This window comes from Euprymna scolopes, chromosome 40, assembly GCF_053919585.1.
Source record: "Euprymna scolopes isolate OS-2025 chromosome 40, ASM5391958v1, whole genome shotgun sequence".
Classification (NCBI taxonomy): Eukaryota; Metazoa; Mollusca; class Cephalopoda; order Sepiida; family Sepiolidae; genus Euprymna; species Euprymna scolopes.
Window position 1 is genome coordinate 35,139,895 of NC_136521.1, and position 26,262 is coordinate 35,166,156.

Here is a 26,262-nt window from a genome sequence, read left to right on the forward strand (position 1 = left end):
AATTTCACGCACCTGCTGTCCAAATGCAAGGGAAACACCGTTATTTTAAACTATGGCCGAAGCATGAAATAAGTAACAAAAAAATTAAACTTTCGGAAAGAACTATGAAAAAAAGTAAATAAAGAAAGTGAAAGAGAACATCCATAATTGTTTAATCGGAAATGTTTCGATTTAATTAATGAAACCGAGAAATGAAAATAAAAACATTTATTGTATAAAAATTTATCAAAATATAATTGTAAAAAAACATTTATTTAAAAGTTTGCGTAAGAAAATGTAATTTTAATAAAACAATTTTGTAATGAAAGCAACATTAGATTTTTATAATATATTTTTGTTGTTTTTTTTTTTTTTTTCGAACAAATAATTTTAAACATGCTATTGAATTAAAGAAAATTTGGAGGGTCAACACCAAATTAATTTAAATGATTGTTTTTTTCTTTTTTTAACAGAAGTGGTAGGTGTACTGTACTGTATCATCAGATTTTTTGACACCCCTAACACGAAACTGCGAATATAATATAAAAAACTCGTAATTTTCTCTTTTAAAAGTGGGTTGTTTATTTTCTTATGGGTTATAACTTCCAAAATAAACTATTAAAGTTGTACAAAAAGTAATAGAAATGTTATTTTTTTTTTATTTTTTAAAAAACATTTTTTTACGTAATGAAATCAATTGAATTTTACGAGTTAAATATTTTTCAATTTTTAAACTTTAAAAATCTATCAAAATTTTTCTATTGATTCTATTTTTACGATATTTTCAGGATCAATGTGAAATTTTATGCTCTTTCCAATAAACCGATTGTAATATTTTAGACAAACGTTTCTTTTAATTCACGCCCCCTTCCATTTTGAAATGTCTATTAAAAAGTAAATAATTAATTCACTCAAAGTTTTATATATCACAAATTAAAGATAAAAAAAATAATATATTCAAATTTAAAACACCAAAAAAAGTGTTTTTTTTTTTTTTTTAGAAATTTACCTGTAAAGTCCAAAGTTTAAAACTTTTTTTTTTTTTTTTCAAATGAAACCTTGGTCCTTAATTGAAAAAAAGAATTAGGGTTTTAATTACATTTTTTGAGTAGCTATAAGCTTGAAAAGACAGGGAGTCGAATTATTTAATATTTTTTCACGCATTCGTAAGGTCAGTTTCTGACACACCTAGAGAAGTGTTTTTTTTTTGTTTTTTTTATTAACTTTTTTTTATTAACTGGGAATCAAAATATAATTCTAAAAACATTTATTGAAAATTTGATGGGGGAACACACCGTCATTTAAAACCGTAACGGAATTCCCTTGCAGGTACTATTCGCATTTCCCTCTCACAGGAACAAATTTGAGAACCTGCGAGAAACCCATGCACCTGCAAAAATTCTATCATCCTGATGTTATTATCTGTAAAAAAAAAAAAAAAAAAAATAGATGTCTTCTTGAGTAATATTGTCACGATTCATTTTCTCCAGTAATGTCGGTTTTACCACGTTTCTGGAAGTAATAAATGTTAATTTTAGATTCATTTATTCTTTCCCTTTCCGGAAGCAATCGTTCTCCACTTTAATTTTTGTTATTTATTTCATGCTTCGGCCATAGTTTAAAATAACGGTGTCTCCCTTGCATTTGGACAGCAGGTGCGTGAAATAAAATGGCGTCTCCAATTTCGGCGATAAAATGTAGAAGCACCGGGTTTTCTTTCAGCCTTAATGTCTAATAATGTGTTTTATATAAAAATAAAGTTTTTATAATTTTTTTGTCTGTCAAATAATTTACGCCGCTAAACTACACATTTACCAATAACTTTATTATTTTAGTACGGTAACATAAGTGCATAAAGTACCGAAAATCTTTATGATGTATGTACGCACTCGTCATAGTACGAAAAAGGCATACTTAAAAAAAAATCACGTGATTTTTTAAGTATGCCTTTTTCGTACTATGATGGGTACAAATTGTACCCGGTTATGAATTGTAATTGGTAAATTTTTACGACATGCCCCAGCGTATTATAAACACCCCAACCTCCCCATGTTAAGAACGGCCTTCAGAATAAACACGCCAACATCGAAAGCCGTTCTTAACATGGTGTTTATTCCGAAAGCCGTTCTTATCATGGGGTGTTTAAACTACGCTGGAGGCAGAGCGTAAAAAAATACCAAAATTTTACGGTAAAACTATACAAACACCGTGACAGCGAATTAACCCTAACCCTAACCCCAACCCTAACCCTAAACCTAACCCTAAACCCTAACCCTAAACCCTAATCCTAACCCTAACCCTAACGCTGTCACGGTGTTTGTATAATAATACCAATTTTACTGCGTTTGGTTACTGATATTTGCTGTGTATATTTCCCCATTCTTTGCGCTGCTAATTAATTATACTACATTAAAATTCTGTTAACTAATAAAAAAATTTCACAATTTTTGATTGCAAAAAAAAAAAAAAAAAAATATATATATATATATATTAATTTTAATCAAATAAAAGTAAAACGTAAAAAAAAAAATAAATAAAAATTCGTTTAACTTCCTGACATATAAGCTGTTTTTTTTCCCTTAATTTCCACTAAAAATAAGTTAGTAAAATTTTTTAAATTCGTAATAAATTTATTAAAATTAATTAAAGTTAAAATAAAAATTCAAAATCAGTAAAACATTGAATATTCTCCCTCTTCCTCGTCACAAAAAAGTTTGGATAGAAATTAGTTTTTATTAATAAATTTAATAGTTTTATTTTTTTAAATCGTCAAATAAACAAGATTTAATCCATATATTAAAAAATATAAACAAAAATCAATAAAACTTTTTACCTTTTTTTTTTGTTTCAAAACTTTTCCCCCGAATAATGTAAACAAGTTTTATAAGTTGGTGCTTTTATTCCCAAGATGCATTGCGATTAGACCGGAACCGGTAGTACAAACAAACCCACGTGTCTTCTTTCCTTTTTCTTTTCATTTCTGTCAAAATTGGGTTCTCAATTAGAATTCAACCTTAAAAAAAAAAAAAAAAAAAAAAAAAAAAAAAATGCAGAAAAATCTTTATTGTATACGTACCATCACGAATGAAATGAAAAAGTCATATCCCAAAAATCACATAAATTTATCAAGTAGTTTTATTCTTTATAAAGGAAATCATTGTTAAACGATTTAAAAATGATTAATGTGAAATCGGTAACATTACAAGGCTAATTTCGCAAGTTTGAAGTATAATTTTTCGCACTGTTTGAATTAATTAACAGATAAGATAAAAGAATAGCCGGAAAGGGCAGTAAAATATATTGTGGATAAAAGAGCGCTTTTGCAATCGTCTGCATTGTGATGAGGGGGAATAACTCTTTTTTACTAATAGATTCATTCAGAAAATAGGGTTGCCTTTTTACTGTTGTTCCTGGCCTTCGGGCCGAGATCAAAGTGTACTATCTGTTCCGGCAGATACTGCAAGCAAAGACCATATGTGGGGGCGACCCCACATATAAGACCTTGGTCAATGTAGGGGCAACCCTTCATACCAATTTTCACTATCCAGCTCCCCTACTCCCCGGGGAGTTAGTCCCCATTTCCCCTTCACTCCTCACTTTAAAAATCGGCCTTGTGTCTAATTTGCTCAGTAGGAGAGCAAATAAATACCTCAAAGTGTAGTATCTGTTCTGCAGATGCTGCTGTTGCACTTAAGATAATTTGTACCAGTCAATGGAGGGGAAACCCTCTATACTGGGACAATTATTATTTTTGGTAACCAGAGTAGTGCTCCCTTTTTGCCTACTTTTAGAGGAGCTGGTTTTTACCCCACATTAAAAACGGCCTTGTACCTAATTTGCTTTGGTGGGGGAAGCAAATAAATACACTAATAGATTCATTCAGTTTTTCATGCGAGCATTTAGGACGATAATTACAGAGGAAGTGCTATTTTTACGGGCTCTCTTGTAATCGTCGTCATTGGTCCAATTTCACTAAGAGATTAGTTCCATTATTTATGTCAGAATTTGGGACGCTAAAAACTACATTATTAATTACATTACAAAATAGAAAAACGACAACAACAAAAAATACATTAATAACAAAATAAAGAAGGAAAAAGTGACGTTAATTGCAGAGTAACTTTTTTATTTTTATGACTACTTTTTTATTAAGAAAATCCAACTTCGAGGAATTGTTAGGAAACACACACACACACACACACACATATACACACACACGTATGTCTGACGAATTCTCACGAGGATGAAACGCGAAATATTCTGTGTAGCTTAAATTGCCATATATTTTTTCATAACTTACTATATATATATATATATATATATATATATATATATATATATATATATATATATATACTGTATTAATAAAACCAAGACTTCAAAAAAGGAATTAGTAGCAACAAAAAGTGTATTTAATTGTAAGTTACAATTGTTTCAAGCATTATGGCGTTTGAAAATTTTCACATAACCAGCCTTTCTTCAGAATTCTTGAATAAAAAACACTTTGACAATAGAACATTATTTAAAGAAATTTCCTTAAAGGACGTGAAGCATGTGAAAAACATTTACCCTGGACGCATCCTTTGTCAAGATTAATATCTCACCTAATTTTCGTATCCTTATTTAAAAACCTGTCATATATATATATATATATATATATATATATATATATATATATATATATATATATATATATATATATATATATATATTAAATTGTAATTCAGTGAATTTCAAAAAACTCTCATTGAAATGAAATGAATTGGTTGAGTTTCATATCAAAGAATTTTTATTATTCTAAGCAAGACAAAGAATGTTTTAGAAAGTTTATCTCCTTAACCTATAGGGTTTCGATGTCTACCATCTCATCAGAGGAGTGAAAATATTAGCAAATAGTTATAAAGGTATGCACCCTATTTGCTAAAGTCAGTGAGACATGGAAAGTCAAAGTGAAAATAATACATTTATCAGAAGTCCTGTAGCAGGAGTATTTGTAGAAAAAGGATATGAATGTTTTTGTTGATCCAACTTGTTTGGATCAACAAAAACATTCATATGAAACTCAACCAATTCATTTCATTTCAATGAGAGTTTTTTGAAATTCCTTGAATTACAATTTAATTTATTTGCTCTATCTTGCATATCGAGCAATTCTTGTTTAGATGGGATAACTTATAGAATATTACTGCCAGTAATATTTTGTAAACCAACAATCTCACGTTTACATAACCACTGATTGTTAAATAAAAACTATTTCGAAGTATATATATGTATATATATATATATATATATATATATATATATATATATATATATATATATATATATATATATATATTGTTTTAACAAAATGAAGACATCAAGGAATTATAGGAGGGAAATGTTGTGCATTTCTCTCCTAATAATTACTTAAATAAACACAAGGCCAAACGACATTGCTTTTAACAAAACAATAATAAAGGGTTTATTTAGAAAAGGCGAGATTATATCTCAGACTGAACAGAATGAAAGAAAGTGTAAATGTCTGTTTGAAGGTGTCGTCTGCCATCAGACTGCAGTCGTCAACAAGTAGCAATGGAGGTGTGAGTGAGAGAGGTCTGTATAGATCGCTTGCTGGCGTCTCTCTGGCGATCACAGCTCAGATCCCAAAGGGCTAAAAATAGTCCTTAAGAGGACAGCTCATATCAATGCGCCTTGCCAACCGATTGGTCAGTGTGGCTGAATCACTTTGGCACCGGGCATTGATCTGCTTATAGCAAATATTTTATTAACTGCTCCAGAATAGATTGATAGCAACAAATAGTGTATTTCATCGTTATACACTATTTATTGCAATCAATGTATTCCTTGATGTCGTGATTTTGTTAAAACAATATATGAATGCTCAATTATGAAATATGATAATTTTGTAGCTTACAGTTTAAGTCATCTCATTTTGACTTAAAACTTATTGGCATATGAACGATTACCGAATTTTCAATTATATAAACCCAGTAAAATTCGGAATACTATAAATAAGACTATGGTGGATTCTCTCATTGAAGATGATGAATGAGGGTTCATTATGCAATCTTCAGCAGCTCCCAAGCTCTGTGACACCACATGCGTAATTGCAATCCTGTAGACGTCCGGCACACTCCTCCGCAGATGGTGAACTTTCATATGCTTGTAGGTTAGAGATGCCTTCTCAAATGAACAGATAACCCTGCTTTGCTGCGTGCTCTGAAACCACAATGGCATACATATTCATTTTTAGGTGGATGTTTCTTGTGTTTTGCCTTCATATTTGCACGAAGGGTGTCCCTATGACAAAGGCGGTTATGTTCAAAGTCTTTGGTCCCCAGGAAACACATCTTCCTCCATTTTCTGCGATCCCCTGCTGCACTCTCCCAGGAACTCAGAGAAATTCCACAACGTTTCAGGTTGTCTTTTAGTTTATCTTTGTAACGAAGCAGGGGATGCCCTATTGGACGGCAAGAATTTGTCAGTTGCCCAAAAAAAGTTGCTTAGGAACTCTTGAGTCATCCATTCTTACAAGATGACCCGACCACCGCATTTGTATCCTGATTAAAAATGATTCAATACCAGTGATTTCACATCTCTCCAGTAATTCACTATTCGGAACACAATCCTGCCATCCAACATTGCAGATAAAACACAGACATCTCATGTGGAAGGAGTCAAGCTGATTTATATGTTTGCGGTACAAGGTCCACGTTTCAGCACCATACAGAAGAGTAGGCAAAACAATAGATTTGTAGACTGCCACCTTTACTTTTAGAGACACATCGTGGCTGTTCCAGAGTCTTTGTTGCAACCTACCAAATGCCTCACTAGCTTTATTAATTCTACATTGGATGTCCTTTTCAAATTTAGCATCATCAGACACAATAGAGCCGAGGTATGTAAAAGAAGATACTGTTTTCAAAGCTTTACCATCAACATATACCACTGGTTGTGAAGAGGACGTAGTGGTTGGTTTCGGTTGGTGAATAATTTCAGTCTTTTTTATGCTAATTGTAAGACCAAAGGCCTTACATGCACCAGAAAAGCTGTTGAGGATGTTCTGCATGTCATCAAGACTATGGGTGACAAGAACCCAGTCATCAGCATAAAGGAGGTCAAGAACAGTCTGCATAGAAGTCTTGGTTTTGGCCTTGAACCGTTGCTGGTAAATAATCCTCCACTTGATCGATACTCAACACCTATGCCTCCTGAGGTGTTCCTGAAAGCTGTCTCAAGCATCACCGAAAAGAAAAGAGCAAATAGGATCGGAGCAAGGACACATCTTTGCTTAGTTCCATTTGACACTTCAAATGTTTCACTTTGTTCACAGCCAGATCGTACTGTCACCACCATTCCCCAGTGAAAGGAGACAATCACATTCAACATCTTGTCCGGAATACCAAGCCTCCTCAAAACAGTCCACAGGGCATCCCTACAGACGGTATCAAATGCCTTTGTGAGGTCAACGAATGTGACAAACAAGTCCTTATTCTGCTCCCTCGCTTTCTCCTGTAGTTGCCGAAGGCTGAAGATCATGTCCACAGTACCTCTTCCTGCCCTAAAACCACACTCTATGGTTATCACACTCACACTTATTTCCTTTATGCTTAAACAGGTGAATAATTGATGTGTCTTTGAACTGTTGTGGCACGGTACCAAGTTCCCATATTAATGAAAACAGGGCACTTAGTTTCCTGATTAACAGTTGGCTTCCACATTTGTATATTTCTGCAGGTATGCCGTCATCACCTGGAGCCTTACCATTTGAAAGTTGCTTTACAGCCCATTCAATCTCTGACATGGATGGAGTATCAGCAAGCGCCTCGATGGTTGGCCTCTGAGGAATACCGTCAATCACTCCTCGATCCACTGTCGATTCTTTGTTTAAAACATTTGAAAAGTGTTCAGCCCAGCGCTTAGTAATTTCTTTCTTATCAGTGAGGAGAATGCCATCCGACGAAAATATTGGAGATGTCCCCCTTAAAATGGGACCAAACACCCCCTTGAGGTTTTGGTAGAATGATTTAAAATCACACCTATCCGCCGCATCTTGTAAGGCCTCAGCTTTCTGCTCTCACCAGTTTTGTTTCATTTTCCGGAGCCGAGATTGTGCCAACCTTTTGGCCATTCTGAAAGCCTTGTGTTTCACTGAAGAATTTTTGTCAGTAATCCACACTTGATGGGTTTGATGCATGTTATTGAGCAGTGGGACGATAGTTGGATCATTTTCATCAAACCAATCTTGGTTTTTCCTTCGAACATATCCTAATGACTCTTTAGCAGAGTCATACACTGCAGTTTTAAACTCTCTCCAAGATGCCTCAATATCATTCCCACATACAACGGAGGACAGCTTTTCATCAGTAACCTTTTGAAATGAGTGCATTATCTCCTTAACTTTCAGCTTGCCTACATCAATTCTCTTGATGGAAGAGTTACGTTGGTTTCGAACAGGGCGCTTGGTTTTCATCCTGACTGTGGAGCAGATCAATTTATGGTCTGACCAACATTCCCCGATGTTGTAAGAACGTGTAAGATTTATATCTTGTCTCTCAGAACGACGTACAATGACATAATCAATGAGATGATAATGATTAGACCGGGGATGTTTCCAACTGGCTTTCTTGCAATTAGGCAGCTGAAACACTGTATTAGTGAGCAAAAGATCGAATTCACTGCAAAGAGACAATAAGAGAACACCATTTGAGTTGACTTTACCAATTCCATGTGAACCAATGACATTTTTCCAAAATTGTGTATTACTACCCACACGAGCATTGAAGTCACCCAAGACAAACAGCTTATCCTGTATACAGACCTTGTTGATTTGTTCGCGTAAAGAAGAGTAAAACCTCTCCTTTAGCTCATCAGATGAATTAAGTGTAGGTGCATAGCAACTCAAAAATGTGGCATATTTGTCCTTTCCTACTGCAATGCTCAAGGACATAAGTCTGTCATTTATACCAACGGGCAGGGACTCAAGATTTTTGGCAATATCAGTCCTGATGGCAAAACCAACACCAGATTCACATTTCTCAGAACTTGGTTTTCCAATCCAATAAAAAGTGTATCCACCTTCAACTTCCTCTAGGTGTCCTGCATCAGCAAACTGAGTTTCAGAAAGAGCTGCAACAGAAATTCTATGATGCCTTAACACACGTGCTATAATAGCGGTTTTTCGTTCAGGGTTCTTTTTGTTATCCTGGAGTGTTCTTACATTCCAAGTCGCAATGAACATATTCGTTCCATGTATTTTGTTTCTATTCTTGATTTGGGTGCAAATATTGGATGCCCAGACATCTGCACCTGATGACAGGGACATGAGCAAGTAAACAATTTTTAGGTCACCTTTTATAGACCACTCTCCATGAAGAGGAAAGCAGTGCCATCCTATAAAGGGCTGCTTTGTTATGAAAGGAGGACATGAGTCACACAGTTAGTTGCGGGTGTTGTGAAAAACGGCCATCTACCTTCCACCACCTATGTGCAATGTTCATGCTAGGAACTACCAGTGACATCCTTCACCTGTTCCCATCACAATCCCATCATCGCCACAGGGTTTTAATTTATTATTAGTTAAAAAAAAAAAAAAAAGCACATATCGATGTACCAAACGTTAGGCTTAAATGAGTGGAAATTTTTCACTGAACAACCGGCACTTTGATTTGTTTAAAGTAGTCATTGCTTGTGCTGAACAAAGCACATTCTCTCCATCGGATTAACATGGTCTGTACAGGTGCACACATGTGCCACACGTCAGATGATAAAACGATCGCAGGATTTTCTTGTAAGAGTGTTCCATCTCCTAAATCAGTTGTGAGCCAACACTAAAGGGCCTGGTCCACCCTGGTAAGCTTTCTGTGCAGCTGGGTACCATACCAGCTATTTCTTGGTCCTTGACTCTAACGGTTAGTTCAGTCTAGTGGACACATTGCTTAGCGATGCTGTACCAACACTGTCCCCTCACAAGGTTTGGCAGGCCTGCAGAGACCAGTACCCAGGGTATAGCTCTTGGAGCTAGCAAGTGAGAGATTTAGGAGATGGGTGAGGACCAGTGATCTCTGTCCACCCTATTGGGTGCAGCAGCCAGAGACAAAGGTACTACCTCTACCCAGAGCCCCCTATACCTCAAATAATGCGAACCCAGGTCGTCGCATGTATGGACTGTGCAACCTAACCATATGGGCTACAGCGCAATCTATTGGCCCATATGGTTAGGTCGTCAGTATTGCACACTTCAAACGTACGATGACCTGGGTTTGCGCCTATGTTGGAGCATGTCACTGACGAGATGCAGTACATCGAAACCCACTTCAGGTCTGGCGTTGTCCGTTGTTGATGCAATTGCTCGATTCCATCTAATTCTAGGTTCTAGCTTTATTATTATATATATATATAAATATATATATATATATATAACGCAATCATGAAGGGAAGACTTAAATTTATGATTAAAAACGTTTAAAATAAAGTTAACGAGGTGAAGAGAATAGAAGAAAAAAAAAATGGGGGAGTCAGCTGACCGGTTTCGCCCTTGCCCTATCAAAGCTGTATCGAGGGATTTGTTTTGGTGAAAGAAAAAAACACGAATGGGAATCGAAAATATGTACAAATAAAATCACGTTGCATTACATTATGTATGGGGGAAGACAAATGGGGGAAAACAATAGAAATACAGCAACGTTATATTTGTTGAAATTTCTGGGGTAGTTATCAATATTCGACTTTGTAGGGTAACATGTACAAAAAAGAAAAAAGGCAAAAAAGGGAAAATAGCAATGCAACAACAAAGAAAAAAGAAAGAAAGACCCCAAATTAAAGTTTAAAAAGTTCAACATTTATTTGGTAAAAGTAAGTGGTGGATTGCTTTTTGCTTCCCAAAAGCAATGGTAAAAATTACCGTGTTAACAAATCACAAACATTCAAATTACAGTTGAAAGAAAAAATACCAAAGAAGCAACACAGTTTTACAATGAAGTCACGAAATTAGACTTCTCACAAAAAGGAGGAGGAACGTTCTCGTTTTCCTTAAAAAAAAAAGAAAGGCTTACTTCAAAAAAGGTCTGAAAGTAAAAAACTAGAAAAAAAGAGTTCTCGAAGTTCTTTCAAAGTTTTTTTTTCCCTTTTTTTATGTCCCTTTTCGTCCTTTCTTCAGAACAAATGAATTCTTCAAAAGGTTTAAAAGTTGGGCTCTCTCTCGACCCCAAAACAGAGTCCGAATGGAAATTCCTTTTCTCTGAAAAGGGTTGTCTTCTTTTTCTTCTTCTGCTCCTTCAGAAATAATATTCCTTTTCTCTGAAAAGGTTTGTCTGTCTACTTCTTCATCCGTTCAAAAGGGGATAAAGAAAATAAATCTATGTTGACTAGTTTCTCAGCCAACCGCTTGAAAAGGAAGAATAAAATGGTGACAGGTTATGCCACACTTTTTCTTCTTCTTCAATAAATGATGTATTTTAAAACACCAATATCAAACCGATCCAATAAAGGCTCTGTACCCTTAGTGAAGTGGTTGAATGAATTTACGTCAATGGTCCCCACACAACGGAATCCCAAAAAAGAGACTTGCTCTCATGAAGTATTAACTGGAACTAATTTGAAAAAGGCACAAGAAAAAGGGGGAATTCTGAGACTGTTTCAAAGCAACCAATCACCATCAAGCAATGATGATGGATACTACTAAGACAAAAGAAAGACACTAAACAAAGAGAGAGAGAAAAAGAAAGAGAGAAAGAAATGTCCGTGAGGACTTATATAACAAAGAGAGAGAGAGAGAGAGAGAGAGAGAGAGAGAGAGAGAGAGAGAGAGAGAGAGAGAGAGATATGCATGCATGCGCACACATTCACCAGCTGAAAAGGCCTTTCAGTTCAAACCACTGCTAGACAACGGGGCCAAGGTGAGAAAGGGAGGTGGTAAGATGAATGCTACAGGCTAACCAAAAATGATGATCTCCCCTTCCCTTTGCACAGCTAAAGGCGACTACATTGATAAAAAATAAAATTCCAACATATTACTCAAAGATCCTAGAGACAGACTAATCACGCTCAAACTCAAGAGACATTCCTTCTGTTTACAGAGGGAAGGCCTTCTCAACTGAATGTGAACAGTCTCCAAGATCTTTAAATGAAATGAGTGAGCACGATGCAGGATTGAAAAAGAATTTGTGCTAAAGTTTGCTGCACAAGACGTGTTTTTTATAAGGTGGTCAGTAATTGAAGACCCGTATGCATTGACAATTATGTCTGTTGTTTGGTATGTCCCATTTCTGATTTTGATAGGTACATGTTGTTGGACTCTTTCATCCAATCTTAATGTTGTTCGACTCACATAGTTGGCACAGCAACTACATTCAAAATTGTAAATTATATTATTATTATGATGGGGGTGGGGGTAGAACGTCAAGAGGATGGCATTAATGTTCTCGTAGAAAGCACAACACGTACATTTGAAGCAAAATAACAATTTTGCACAGTTGAGCTGATTTACTTTGCAAATTTCTCACTTACTGTCCCCAGCCAAGGTAAACACAGATATACTGGACATTTATTAACCGTTTGAATTTAAATTATTGAGAATTATGCTATTTTCCTTTGTATAACTGACCTAATCACATCCAGAGCTTACCCTTTTTTTTGGAGAGGGTATCTGTAATTATTTTAAATTCTTCATCCAATTTGGATTTTGAGCAGATGATAAGGGCACGATGTGTTAGGGTCCAAATTAAATTTATCTTACGTTTTTGGGGGGCAAAATGAATCCCAGCGTGTATGCAGTCCCATGAATGTAGGTTTATGGTATATTGATGTAAGTTAGCTTGAGAAAATCTATGGACGTATTAGACTCTCCTTCATAAGTATACTGTAATGTGGGATGCATGCTATTAAGTACGGAGAAAAAGTTATTTGCCTGTATTTGGTTACTGAAGAGGCAAAATGTGTTGTCTACATAGTGAAAATAGACCAAGGGTTTCATGGGTCCAGAGAGCAATTGCTCTTCATGGAAACCCACAAAAATATTCACCCAAAACTGAGCCCATCGACACACCTTCTATTTCCTGATACATTACATCGTTGAAACTGAATTCAACAGATGTAGTGGCAAATTTCATCAGCTCAACGAATATACTTTCAGAAATGGGAGGAGGCTATATCTGACTACAATATAACAAATCTGAACAGATATCTATAGTCTCTAAAACTGGGACACAAGCAAACAGGTTGCTAATGTCATAAGAACACATGAATTTATTAATAACCTTAGACTTTTGAATAAAGTCTGCAAAATGAAATGAATCTTTTAAACAGTATTTACTGTAATATTTTAATACCGGTTGCAAAATATTTAAGATCCATTTTGCAACTTTATGCTGTGAAGACCCTACCATAGATAAAATGGGTCTTAAGGAAATACCGACTTTGTGAGGTTTTGGTAAACCATATAATCTTGGACGGATCCTGAGGTTCTAATCTCATTAGCTATGCTATTTTCAATCCTGAGTCATGCTCACTCATTATTTCATTTAAAAATCTTGGTGACTGTTCACATTCGGTTGAGAAGGCCTTCACTCTGTAAACAGAAGGAATGCCTCTTAAGTTTGAGCGTGATTAGTCTCTAGGATCTTCGAGTAATATAACGGTGCTGTATTTCAATCGCTTTCCCTCACCCCCCCATACATAACGTAATGCAACGTGATTTTATTTGTACATATTTTCGATTCCCATTCGTGTTTTTTTTCTCCAAAACAAATCCCTCGATACAGCTTAGATAAAACGAGGGCGAAACCAGTCAGCTGACTCTCCCATATTTTTTCTTTTCTTCTATTCACCTCGTTAACTTTATTTTAAACTTTTTAAATCATAAATTTAAGTCTCCCCTTCATGATTGCATTATATAAATTTTGTACCCCTTAAAGAATCATGAAATATATATGCATATATATCTATGCATATATATATATATATTTTTAAATATAATTATCCACTGCCATGTGTTTTATCGTCTAAAAGTCATCAGAGTGGCTGCATCTAGCAAGATTTTATATCGGGACCCCCATGGTAAGAAGCATAAACCTCTACCACCAGGCTATCTCGCGCGACTGTTAAATATATCGCGATTTACGTAGATGTTATTTTTTGTTTTTGTTTTGCGATACTTTTTAAACAAATTCAACTCTTTATATGCGAGTGCATTTTTACCTAAATGCGAGTTAGGAATAATTTTTCCTTTCACCAATTTGGTACCCCCAAATGGGGAGCGGAATATTTATTGTTTTTAAAATATAATTATCCACTGACACGTGGCTGAATCTGCGGCAATATATTTATAAGTTTCTACTGTTATGATATAGGGAGTATGATCATAAGGGGGCGGTCGGAGATTAGGGTGGCAATGACTATGAGTGCATATAACTTGATGTAAAAGGTTAAGTATACATATTGATGTTAAAATAGGGGAGTAACGAAACCATAGCTACTTATTAGAGTGGTAAAAATACCAAATAATAGTAGGGTAATTATAATAGTATGGAAGATAATAGTAATAGAGCGGCTGAATCTAGCGAGATTCGAAATCGGGACCCCATGGTAAGAAGCATAAACCTCTATCACCAGGCTGTCTCGTGTGACGTTGAATATATTGATAGATAAATGTTATTTTTTGTTTTTGTTTTATGATACTTTTTGAATGAATTCAATTCTTTATATGAGAGTGCATTTTTACCTAAATGCAAGTTGGGAATAATTTTCCCTTTGACTAATTTGGTAATCCCATATATATAATATATATATAATTATTATAGGGTTCATCGAGCTCTGTCTATGTTTGTTTAGAATATCATATCATCTGATATTTGGGGCTTGATGCTGAATGCCTTGAAAAAGTCACTTCTGATTAAAATGTGGTCCAAAAATCAAATATATTACAAATAAATGTGATCAAAGATAAGATAAATTACTTTTCTACCTCTCTGGAAAAGTTTTTAGTGGTTTTACTCTCAAATTAAATTAAAAAATTATTGTTAATAACACACTTATCACTCCCGTCATTGCTACCATAATTGCTACCATTATCTCCATCTTCACTGTTATTAACAGTAATTTTGAATTTAATTTTATCACAACTATTGGTAACATTATATTTAATGTTAAATTTTGTTTACTTTTAATTTTGCCTTTATTTTTACTTTATTTATTTTATTTTTCTTAATATTCAATTTTTTTCATATTCAATTTTACATCTAATTTATTCCCAACTTTATTATTACAACTATTATTATAATTGTCATTACTATTATCTTCCATACTATTATAATTACCCTACTATTATTTGGTATTTTTACCACTCTCATAAGTAGCTATGGTTTCGTTACTCCCCTATTTTAACATCAATATGTATACTTAACTTTTTACATCAAGTTATATGCACTCATAGTCATTGCCACCCTAATCTCCGACCGCCCCCTTATGATCATACTCCCTATATCATAACAGTAGAAACTTATAAATATATTGCCGCAAATTACCTTTTAGTTTTACAACCTTACATAACCCTCCCCCCAAAATTAATCAAAAATTACCCAGAAAATAGACACTCGATAAACCGTTAAAATAAATTACCACACAGCAACAATACACCCCCTATTTAACCATAATACATATACCCCTTAATCTCAATACTATGTTAAAGACAATATATATTCTTATATATCATACTATATATAATAAGCTTCTTCTTATTTATTTAGAATTCATTAAAGCTTCCCCCAACACTCTATAATTCCTCTTAATCTTTTTCATTCCTAACGAACCTTACACTAGACGCCGCATCTCCCCCATGCTACCTAGCACCTTCTCTACTCTTCTGATGAGAAGCGTTAGGTTTTGAAATGCCCTGGCATAAAGAGTCCCTTCTATCCCCCAAATTCTACCTGTATTCCATTATTCAGTAAATGATCCATTCTATATCTACCAATATATAGTTTTGTGTCTTCATTTCACACTCTTGTTATCCTATTGTATAAGCTCCAATAATTATTGTTGAGCCTGGCATTATCCGGATAAGTCTCCTTTTGTGGAATTGATCTTTCTCTTTTCCTTTTACTTAAAGCTATATATATATATATATATATATATATATATATATATATATATATATATATATATATATATAAATATATATATATATTAATATACAAGAGGCATGCAATAACTAATGCCCCTGACCCAAATCCAGTTGTCTAATCCAGCTGAAATTTTGCATGTGCAATTGATTTATATCTCTATGGGTTATGTGGCAAACTAATTGTGGTTTCTGTTTTACAGGTGTTTGAACTGAGTCAGGTGTGAAATGGAGCCTGTTGAATGTCGAGCAGTGATCCGGTTTTTGTATTTGAAAGAACGTACACCATAGGAGACGTTTGATGAAATGAAAGAAACTCATGGTTATAATGCTCCATCATATGACCTTGTAAAACGTTCGCATCGTGAATACAAACATGGCCGGAAGTCTGTGGAAACAGCTCCCAGACATGGTCTCCCCCCTTCTGCCATTTATGAGGTATCTGTCTATCAAGTTGAGGCTGCCATTTTGGAAGATCGGCTCATTACTCTTCGCCAAATAGCCCAAGATGTCAAGATTAGTACAGGGTCTTTGGAAACTATCATTCATGACCATTTGCATATGCATAAGGTGTCTGCCAGATGGATTCCCAGGTTGCTCATACCATTCCAGAAGCGTGAACGCATCGAGTGCTCGAGGATGAATTAGGAGATATGCCAAGAAGATGAGTCAAAGTTTTTCAAAAGACTTATTTTTTTTTTTTTTTTTTTTATTCAATTTTCACCCCAAACAAGGCACAGTGCCACTTTGAAGCAGGGGGCTACTATTAGGGAATTAATTAGCGGGGTCATTATGAAGGGAGAAGAGTAGAAAGATGTTTGTTAACATTACACTTGAACTTCTGCATATCATTGCAGTTGGGAAAGCAGAATCCCGGAAGGGAGTTCCAAAGACCCGCAGTTTTGGGGAAGAAACTATTGGAGTAAAAGGCTTTCTTGCACCTAGGGATCTCCACTGTAAAGGGATGAGACTTAGTAGCTTGTCGGGTTTGTCGGGGGTAGTTACGTCGGGGAGGTACAAGTGTTTGCAGTTCGTCAGAGCATTCACCATTAAAGTATTTGTAGAACAGGCAGAGGGATGCAACATCTCGTCAATGGGACAGAGGTTGAAGCCCAGATGACAGTTCAGGACCTATCAGGTTTGCGACTCTTTTTTGAACTCTGTCCAGGAGCGAGAGACAAGCAGCAGATGAACCAGCCCAGATGTGACAACAGTACTCCATACATGGGCGAATGGTTGCCTTATAGAGGTATAGGATACTGGCAGGCGTAAGTAGTTTTCTAGCACGGTAGAGGGAGCCAACCTTCCTTGCAGCAGCCTTGGCAATGCTCTCAATGTATCTATTCCAGTTCATATTCCCTGTAAACGTTAGGCCGAGGAGTTTAAAAGAAGTACTTTCAGGCAATGTGTTCTTGGCCATTGCTATTGGTGGTAGAGAAGGTTTCTTGTAGTTATTGAAGGAAACAAGCTTAGTCTTAGCAGCATTGAATGAGACCAACCATTTTTGTCCCCATTCCACTACGGATTGGAGGTCATCCTCTAGTGTTTCTGCCATTTTCTTGGATATGTGTTCATTTGTTTTCCCCTCATATCTGTTATAGAGAGTGGTGTCATCGGCAAATATACCCATCTCCGAAACAATATTATCAGGGAGGTCGTTTATGAATATCAGGAACAATAGAGGTCCAAGGATAGACCCCTGAGGCACTCCCGCATTTATGTCATATTGTTTGGATGTACGTCCGTCGAGGACAACTTTGATTTTTCTATTACTTAAGAAGGATTTAATTACGTTATGAGTTCTTCCAGTGATTCCATATGATCTAATTTTCCTTAGAAGACCATCGTGCCATACCCTGTCAAAAGCCTTAGATATATCAAGGGCCACCGCTCTACCCTCCCCTGTTTTATCCAATGAACGGTATATGCGTTCAGAAACTACAGTTAAGATATCTGCTGTTGAACGGGCTTGCCTGAATCCATATTGTTTGTCAGTCAAGAGTTTAGCAGCTGTTAGGTGCTGGACTAGGGCTTTATTAACTAAGGACTCAAATATTTTGGCGAAAAGCGGGAGGAGGCTAATGGGGCGATAATTTAGTGGGTCAGTTCTTTCACCAGAATTCTTGAAGACTGGTACCACAGAGGCGGTTTTCCAGCAGTCGGGAAAACAAGATTCGTTAAGGCATTTATTGTAAAGTTTGGACAGAACTGGAGCAACCTCGGCAGAGCATTTTTTTAATAGCACAGCCGGGATGAGATCTGGTCCACATGCTTTAGAGGTGTCTAGGTTTTTTATAATAGCATGTACCTGAGAAGGGGTGATTTTCAAGTCGTCAAGTGTGGCGTCTGTTCGCAGAGGAAAATCAGGGAGTGAGTGGTGTACCGAGTTCAGTGTGGAGTTTGAGGCAAACCGACTGGCAAGCAGATTAGCCTTGTCAGTTGCCGTGCAAGCAACCTCATGATTGTTTGTTAGTGGGGGAATAATTGACTGTCCATTATTAACTACGCTGTTGTAGATTTTCCAAAAATCCTGGGTTCCTAATTTCTGTGCTTCGATGCGCTTTCTGGTGGTTTCAGAGTAATCTGACTTAGCTGTGTCTATCACTCTCTTACAATTATTTCTAGCTTCTATAAACTTCTGTTTATTTGAGCTGGACTTATGTCGGTTGAATCTGCGGAACGCATGCTGCCTTTGACAAATGGCAGCTGCACAAGCAGAAGTAAATCATTGGGGGGAGTGGGGCTTGCTATAGTATTTCCGTGCGGGAACATGTGTTTCAATAGCAGTTTTGAACCATTCAGTTGTCTCATTTGCACACTGTTCCACTGGAAGAGTAAAGATATTTTGCCATGGGGCATCTCTGATGAGCTCCCTGATGGCTTCCCAATCAGCCTTTTTGTAATACCTCGTTGTTTGGAGTAGTGGGTCTTCAGTTTTAGGGCGAGAATTTAGGCTGATTACTACCATTATCACAGCGTGATCAGCATTCCCGAGTGGGCTATGGGCATTTGTTGTACAGTCATTGGGAACTGTTGTCAGAAAGAGATCTAGAAGTGAGGCATGTTGATCGTGCTGGTCTGGGAAACGTGTCGGAAATGTAACCATCTGAGATAGGGAATGAGATATAGAGAAGCTATATGTGGCGCTACCAGCTACGTCTGTGTGATTTGAGAATCCTAGCCAGTTACTGTGGTGGACATTGAAGTCACCAAATACATGTATTTGTGCGCTAGTATCGAGGGAGAGTGCTATATCTATGCTGTCTGAGACTTTGTTTATTAGGGTGCAGTCTTGGTTTGAGGGAGATGAAACCTGGGTCAATCACTATGATCCAGAGACCAAAGCCCAGTCAATGCAGTGGAAGCACTTGGACTCACCACCTCCAAAGAAGGCAAGAGTGCAGCCCTCCGCTGGCAAGGTCATACTCACAGTCTTCTGGGACCAGGATGGAGTAGTGATGACAGATTTCCTGGCAAAGGGTACCACAATTACAGGAGCCTATTATGCTTCACTTTTGAGGAAATTAAGGGATGCTATCAAAATCAAGAGGCGGGGCAAGATCAGCAAAGGTACTCTTCTCCTGCAGGACAACGCTCCGGTCCACAACTTGCATGTCGCCAGATCAGAAGCATGGGTATGTGGTTATGAAATCCTTCCCCATCCTCCCTACTCTCCTGACCTTGCACCCTCTGACTTTAACCACTTCCCAGCCATGAAGTTGTTTTTGAAAGGAAAGCGTTTCCCAGATGATGCAGCCTTGATTTCTGAAGTCACGTCGTGGTTGGAGGACTAACCCTGGGTGTTCTACAAAAACGGTCTTCAGAGCTGCATCAAACGATGGGAGAAATGCATAACCCTGGGTGGTTCCTATGTAGAGAAAGACTAATGACTGTGCCAAGTTTCGTTGCTCTACTGCTATGGAAAGTGGGTCAGGGGCATTACTTATTGCACGCCCTTCGTGTATATATATATATATATATATATTAATATATATATATATATATATATATATATATATATATATATATATATATACTTATTGCACGCCCCTCGTGTGTGTGTGTATATATATATATATATATATGTTTTATTTTTTTATTACCGTTTTATCTGTTTGGTTACATATGTTTCGGATGTTGGACCATGTTTACGATCTAACAGCCTCGTCAGACCTGTTAGGCTGTTAGATCGTAAACACGGTCCAACATCCGAAACATATTTAACCAAACAGATAAAACGGTAATAAAAAATAAAACACATATTTGCTCTGCAATAGTATTGAGCACCCTCTTCAGGTTTTTAGTAATTACCAGTTTTACCAAATATATATACTAGCAGGAAGACCCAACGTTGCTCGAGATTGAATGATGATCAACGAATGTTTCACCTTCCATACTTTTATTGTCATCAAAATCGGTGAAATTGCCCATTTCTCAATCAAATCAATTGATTGAGGACCCATCGCAGAGCACCGAGAGGAAGCTTCACATGCCTCTCTAAAGTGACTTAGTCCAAAATACATTATAGTCTACATTGCACTGTAGAGAACCTACTGTTGATTTTATAAAATTATGTTTATAGTTAATGGCTTGAATTAAAGTTTAAAATACAAAAATCAAGTAACATACTTCAATTGTGCTCTAAACAGAAGCATTACATTTCAGACGTGCCCCTGTCAAATCAAAGAACCTGATTGTTGATGCTGATTTTATATGCCTAGCGTTACTGCTTGTGAGGTAATAAGGACTTGAATTTAAATTTAAAATGAAAAAGTCAAACAGAGACATTTATTTCAAATCCGCCCCTGTCATATCAAAAATTTTATATATCAGGCCTTTTGGCTCATATGGTAATAAGACTTCTCAAATGCACTCATGATATTAGGCTGTGTAAGGCTTTAAAATTTTAGTCAAAATTGCCTGTTCCTTCTTTCATCGGATTATTTCGATTATCGATTATTGATACTTTTCAAAGACATTCCGATACATAACCTATCTAAGAACACTGTCAGGGACATAAAGTACCTACGTGTGAAATTTCATGAAAATCAACCCAGCCGTTTTCGAGTCCATAGGGAATGGACACACACACATACATGCACACACACACACACGCACACACACACACACACACACACACACACACACACACACACACAACCTATGCATTCAAGGTCTCAGAAACGACAACAAATGCAGATTCTGCCACACGGAATGGAAAGTGTGAGTCATCTGATGTCAAGCTGCAAGGTTCTTTTGGGGGATGGCTACTACACAGCGAGACATGATGGAGTATGTAAATACCTCCACTGGACCATCTGTAAAAAATTAAACATTCAGTGTAGCAGCAAGTCCTGGGAATATCAACCTGAAAGAACAGTTGGCAATGACTTATATACGATACATTACGACTATATAATCCTTATAACTACCTACCTTGAAAATGCTGCTGTCAAAACTGACATACTTATATGGAATAAGTCAGAGAGAGTGACAACCTTGGTTGAAGGAAATGTCCCTAATGATGGAGGTCTGAACAGAGCTGAAAGGGAGAAACAGACCAAATATCAAGGTCTCATGTTTATATCTGTCTTATATCAAGGTCTCATATATGATATGAAAAGAAACTGGAATGTTAGGGAGATATCAATCATACCAGTTATTATAGGTGCCACAGGACTTATGAAGAAGAACCTGAAGTCCTACCTAACTAATATTCCTGGTGAACCAAGTGCAAAAGAGATTCAGACAATTGCACTTAAGGGAACAGCGAGGATACTAAAAAGATCTCTCGGTTGGTTTCAATAAAAAAGCGGGGCAATGTTGGCAGCTGGTTTGGCTGCCCCATACTCAGCATTACAATCTTCAAAGGAAGAAAAATAAAAAAAAGGAAAAATTGTGATAAAAAAATATGCCATGAATATAGCGAGAGGAAGAAATTAAACAAAAATGTAAAAAATAAAATAAACAGATCTTTGTATATATAATAAATAAAAAGATGTGTCTATTTCACATTTATAAGGCTTTCTCTCTCTCTCTCTCTCTCTCTCTCTCTCTCTATATATATATATATATATATATATATATATATATATATATATATATATATGGTTTCAATAAAAAAGCGGGGCAATGTTGGCAGCTGGTTTAACTGCCCCATACCCAATGTTACAATCTTCAAAGGAAGAAAAAAAAAAAAAATTCGCGCGCGCGCACACACACACACACACACACACACACGCACGCACGCACACACACACTTTTATATAATAATAGAGATAGATATAGAGATAGGGATATATAGTAGCCAAGGCCCAAACACAGGTATTTGTTTACCTTATTTGCACAACTTTTTTAAAACAGCTTTTAGCATCTCCATAAGAGAGAAAAATGGCGGTGGAAAAGGAGGCTCAATTTTGTAAACCTTTGTCTTTGTAAAAACTTGATTTTTAGCTAATGTAAAAAGTATGAAACTGACCCAATGGGTCACAGTGTTTAAGTAATGGATAAAATCTGATTAAATCCTTAATTCTTCTATCCTAGCCCCACCGTTGACTTAGCAAATGACGGCGAGATCTACTCAAACAGAATAATGGTGCACACCTCGTGTGTCCTCTCCAATTGTGAAACCCAGTTTTGCCCGCGGCTGTGTAAAGATCGTTTCAGCTACGTGCACATTTCTTTTTTTCTACACCCACGCAAATTTTGTGGGCATAAAAACTAAAACTCTGCCTTTTCACATGGACTTCTCCCAAAGCAACTTATGTCACAAAGATGTTGTTTTTATCATCCAATCAGATTTGCGCGAGCCTTTTCTAGTCTCACACAAAAACACGCGTTCACATTTCAAGCTATATTACTTGTCATATACATACGCGCACACAAACACACGCGACCACGTCCACACATGTACATATATTCACGTTCGCGTACATACACTCACATTCACATGTATATACACACACGCTAACGTACACGCATGTACTCACATACACACACGCATGGACAACGTCACTTCCCCTTTCAAAGGAAATCCACACATGTGCAAAAGACCACCGGAAACAAGTATAAAAGCAAGAGACAAGCTGTTTCCAGCCTTTTTCAGACCAGCCTCCTAGCTGGACGGTCTACAGACCGACAGTGTGTCTTTTCGGCATGCGCGCATGCACGCGCGTACCTCACGCCACTTGCTACTATGTGGGACAAAGAGCTAACAAACAGTATGTACACTTTATATGCTTTCTATCTCCATAACCTGGATTGACTTTCTCCCTTTCTCTCTCTATGACAATAGACTTTCCTTCTCACCAGTAAACAGCGAGAGACGAACGCGGACATGAACACGTGTTGTACCCTTTTCTTTCATTTGTTTCTTCACAAAATAAATCCTGTTCGTTTAATTCAAGTAAACGCATTGTTCGTTCCTTCCTCAAGGCAATTCATTTTTCCTTTCCCAATTCAAATAATTTCACCTATTTTGTACGACTGGGGGGATATGTATAATGTATCCAGCAGTCCACTACAGATTACAAAGAAAGAAAGTTTCAAAAATATTTTTGTTACGTACTAATGTTATTATTATTAGTATTAGACGATACCACTGTGCGTATATGTTACGTGAGTTCTTATTATTAAAGATATGAGTCTTATTATAAGTGATGTTGTATCTTAGAGAGAGATGCTTATCTTAGAGAGAGAGAGATGTTCTTGTAAGAGAGATTTATTAAGAGGGATGTTGTTGTAAGAGACTTAGAGAGATTGTTCGTTTATAACTATTCCTATATTTTAAATGTTCATTCTTTAGATGTGTAGATTGGAAGAAGAAGCTCTTTGAGTGAGGAGATAGTGTTCACTGTTCAGACATTGTGTAGACATGAGATGTGTATGTCACGACATTTTTTAACACAGACATATAATAACAATTCAATTTACCTTTTTGTAGGAATCACAAACACAAGACGACGTTTTACAAAAATACAGATGAGTTTATTCTTCACACGACCGGCCGTGATTTTCATCATCAAGAATTCAAAGCTTCACATTTTAGTTTCAAAGTGATCGTCTCGCTTCCTAGACGTTCGAATTCCCAGACCCTCTCTGAGTTTCTCACTGACTGTTTCTAACTAACTATCACTTCCTATATTGAGAAATCCATGCATGTCCGGCCACGTGACTAAAATTCACGTGCCCTCAACATGCGTGGACTTGCACGTTTCCAATATTATGATTTCCCAATAACCTATTTTTCTTTTGTTGTTTTCACAAAAGAATTCAACCTACATATCTAATTTATTTAACCCATATTTTATTATCCACATTCTTTCTAACAATTGAATAGTTTATTTATTATTTATTTCATCCGAATTAACAATTTACTGGACATTCCATTTAAACCTATTGTTCTTTAAAACTTATGTCCAGGGTTCGATTTCTGCTTTCTCTCATTTTATTTTCATTTTAACTAATCTCTCTATTTTTATACTTACATGAAAAGGGGACAGCCCTTATCATGTAACATTTTTCCGACAGTATTCGTTGAGCCGGTTTGAAATCTATAAAAGGGTCATTTTGCACCAAAGCCAGTCAGTCGATCACAGCCATCATGCTGTAAACATCAACATCAATTCTGTTCACAGGACGTTAAATGTGTGCGCACCCGATAATTAACTCTCCATTGGAAATGGACTTTTTACCCTTTTCTTGCTCTTTGTTGAAGTAAGCAATTGACTTTTATGCTGTTTAAATATTTCTGAAAAGGACTGGTTATTTCTAACCTAGAACTTTTACTTCTACTTCATTTCATTTTAATTACCTCAGTCGCAGGAACTTTTTCTACTTCATTACATAAAGAAAATTTAATTACCTCAGTCGCAGGAAGAGACTCATTAAGAAGAAACTTTCTGGTCTTCTCTTTTCACTTATTTATGCTTTTGAGAAAATAAATTTTGTATAAAATTTATTCTCCGCCTCGGTCATCTTTGTTTGAATGTTCAACCCCATTTCACACATTATTTTTTATTATTTATTTTTTGAGTTTGCGGGACTAACATCGACATCCGTAGTCCCACAACACTTCCTTACTTTCGTCACATTTTGCTTACTTTGCAAAGTAAGTTCAGTTCCTTCCCTACCCCCAGCAAGTTGAGATTTTACTTTTGTAGGAGATTGCATGTGAACACCTGTCAAACTTGATGGAAAGAAGAAAAACAAAAACAAAAATTTTAGAATTTAGAATGGAGGATCAGTTTTGTATGTAAATTTAATGTAAAAATGATCACTCGTTCCCAGGATATTCTAATTTTTAACTATTTAGTTAACCTTAAGTCCGAGTGGCAAGGATGTAAAACTTGTAGTGGTACTCAGGTCTGATTAAAGTCCCTTTTCCACCACAAATATATAAATAATAAAAAAAATCAAATATATGGAATAAACTTTGTTTATTTACACAAACATAACAAGTAAAAACGAATCATTTTTCAGTGTCCAAAAAGTGTGTCTTGGTAGACAGTTCTTATAAATGTGAAAGTTATTTAGACTGTTTGTTGATTTAACAGAAAAAAAACAGAGAATGTCCTTTGTTTTCTTAGTGAGAAAGCAGTGTGTGTGTGTGTGCGCGCACGCGCGTGTGAATAGGTGTCATGCTGGCAAGAACAAGTAGCAAAGACAATGTTAGTAAGAGAAAAGAGAGGTGGAAAGTACATGTTTCTGTGCGAGGCTAAATGTTTGCATTATTCTTTCTGCGTGTGCGTATGTGTGAATAGGCGGGGTTTGTCATGCTGGCGAGGAAGTAGCAACGAAAACGTTGACAAGAGAAAGTGAGAATAGAAAAGAGCAAAGAGTGAGTGAGATTGAGAAGAGTTCGCTCATCGTTTATATATTTTTCGAAGTGAGCTGGGAAAAAAGGTTGGAAAATGATGTCTTTCTTTGAGCGTTATTTTAATTTCTTTGTCACGTGGTGTGCTTTCAATTACGTCCGCCGAACAAAACACATTTTAAGTTTTCTTCCCCTCAGAATTTGCATTGGCATATTTTTTATTTTTTTAACTCTTTGCGCCTCTGAAATTTATTAATTTCTTTTTGCGCGCGTAATTGGGTTATTTATTTATTTATTAAAAACAAACAAACAAGAAAGGAATACATTTTTTACTTGTGTGTTTAACCAT

At 36.1% G+C, this 26,262-nt stretch overlaps 1 protein-coding gene across 1 annotated transcript in view; it reads right to left on the reverse strand.

The window, feature by feature from the left end:
- Positions 1-2,894, reverse strand: part of LOC145265488 (mesoderm-specific transcript protein-like) — a 63,980-nt gene extending 61,086 nt beyond the window's left edge. Inside the window, exon 1 of the mRNA XM_080121365.1 lies at positions 2,814-2,894. The gene's annotated coding sequence lies outside the window, so the exon portion shown is untranslated. The remainder of the gene's footprint in view (positions 1-2,813) is intronic.
- Between the last annotated feature and the right edge of the window lie 23,368 nt (positions 2,895-26,262).